Raw genomic sequence first — 2,406 nt, 5'->3', positions numbered from 1 at the left:
TTCCTATTAATTAGTAGAAGTTGTCTCTTTGGTTCTGCACAATTCTAGTAAATAAGTTGCCAAAACCTAAAAATCTAAGCATAGAAGTTAGAGATATAATTCTATATAAACAACCATTCACGATATTCCAAGTTGACAGGCTTCAATTCTATGTTATAAGCATATAAATATAGTTTGCGTACGTAAATGGCCTACCTGGAGAAACAAAATTACATGAAAAAGTAATACGTATGGTCGTATTCTTCTTGTCTCCTGTCAGCATCCAAAAATTTATTCTAGCTAAATCTTTTATGAGGGTGAACTAGGCATCTCAGCAAACCTTGTGCGAGAAATGCAAAGTTCACATAAGAACCAACAAGACAAACTTTTATATGTTTCCAGCATATTTGAACAATCCAAAATTCAAAGGGGCAAGAAACAAACAAGAAACTAACAGATTTAAATTACAATAAAAAATAAATAAATCAGATACTAACTTTGTTTCATCTTTTAGTCCAGTTCCAATATAGGTAATTAAAAAGACATGGTCAGATAAAAGCTCTGAAGAGAACGACAACTGAGATGTGTTTTACCGGTTTCATCTGAATTATCCTTCCTACTAACCACTAAAATCAGTCATAACTATCTATCGTTCAAGAAGAAAGGGATACCCAAAAGAGATTAAAAACCAAATCAATACTTTTTTTGTAAGCCACAAGGCAATACCAAATTAAGAAATGAGGCTAAACGAGAAACACATATTAGTACATTCATAACACAGGCCGTTTTCAACCATACTAAAAGTAATTTGTTTCAAACAGAAATCGTTGTGACCTATTTCATCTTGCCGTCTATGGTTTGCAAATGAGAAGCAGACCTAAAGCATACCATGGTCTATTCAAGTACGAGTGCTCTGTGCTCCTACAGTTGAAAATATTCATAAGTAAGCATCAAATCATGACGGCCTGTTTACACCCACATCCAAAAATTACCTAAATTGATCTCTGCCATCGCCTAGATCTGAACACGGGAAAACGTACCTAAGCACAAGGCAACCTCCCATCTTCAACAATAAGTCGTTGCCACAACCAGATATGTTTGTGATGTCAAAGACCACCGCGAGACCTCAGCCAATGGTTGCACCGCCTCTGCTATGTTCGAAAACCGGTGTCATCAATGTCGCTTGAAGCCTTGAACCGCAACTACTATAAAACACAAGCACCACCGTCGAAGACCTAGATCTATTTCACTTTAACTCTCTTTTCACGTTCTCCCTCTATTTCTCTGAAAATCTCTCTCTCCAAATGAAAATAATGACAATAATGGACTCGTGTATTAGAGCATTCACATCCAATCCACTAAAAATATACATACATTCCACTAAAAAACAACTCTCATATCAATATATTTCCACTAAAAACAAATACTTTTTCTCTTTCCTTTTCAATATATATTACATTTTCTCTCTCCTACACTCACAACCACTTTCAATATATATTAAAAAAATATAGGGGGTGAACAGTCTCCCCCCAAATATACAGATAAACAGTAACATTTTCTCTCTCCTCCACACACAACCACTTTTTATACTTTTTATATTTTAAAAACCCTCTCACACAGATTTTAGAGCATTCACATCCATTCCACCATATTTTCACCCTAAATTACACTAAAAAAACACTACATTTTTTCTCTCCTTTTCAATTAAATAATATTTTTATACCTTTATTATTACCTTTTCTCTCTTCTTCACTCACAACCATTTTCAAAATACATTAAAAAATTATAGGGGGTGAACAGTGTCCCCCCAAATATACAGATGAACAGTAACATTTTCTCTCTCCTCCACTCACAACCACTTTTTATACTTTTTATATTTTAAAAACACCACACACACAATTTGATTATTTGGATGTGAATGCTCTTAGGAATTGGGGTAGATCTGGACTTCAAAATTTTAGATTGGCCGCCCAAATGATGCTTAAAAGCATAGTGATCCTAGAGGGTTGTACAAAAAATGGACGGTATAGATCAATCCATGTGGTGTACTTCTATAAAATGGACGGTGCAGATCTCAATTCGTGTGGTGTATTTCAAGTGCAATCTGTGCGATGTGTTTCTTGGTGCATAAATGGCTCTAAAAAATCCATAAAGACTTGTATCCCTTAAAAATGTGCAAAATGACCATTTATGTCCTTCGATTATATATATATATAGGAGAAAAATCATTTAGGAACCACCCTTTAGTGCGAGAACCGCGAGAACCAATGTGAACACAACAAAAAATAGCTAAAAAATCTAAAAAACACACAATTTTTTTTTAATATTTTTATGGAAAATTCGCTACTTTTAGTTATTAATTTTTTTAAAAAAAATTAAATTAAAATAAAAAAATTAAATGAAAATTTTTTTGGGCTACTAAAAGTA

At 33.5% G+C, this 2,406-nt stretch overlaps 1 long non-coding RNA gene across 1 annotated transcript; it reads right to left on the bottom strand.

The window, feature by feature from the left end:
* Positions 1 to 456: 456 nt before the first annotated feature.
* On the bottom strand, positions 457 to 1,293 carry LOC110899185. Its single transcript, XR_002569989.2, has 2 exons — positions 972 to 1,293; positions 457 to 900 (listed from the first exon to the last, which is right to left on the bottom strand). It is a non-coding gene; the product is annotated as an uncharacterized LOC110899185 (long non-coding RNA).
* Between the last annotated feature and the right edge of the window lie 1,113 nt (positions 1,294 to 2,406).

The sequence above is a fragment of the Helianthus annuus genome, chromosome 4 (assembly GCF_002127325.2).
Source record: "Helianthus annuus cultivar XRQ/B chromosome 4, HanXRQr2.0-SUNRISE, whole genome shotgun sequence".
In the NCBI taxonomy this organism is placed as follows: Eukaryota; Viridiplantae; Streptophyta; class Magnoliopsida; order Asterales; family Asteraceae; genus Helianthus; species Helianthus annuus.
This window is presented reverse-complemented; position numbering and strand designations above follow the sequence as displayed.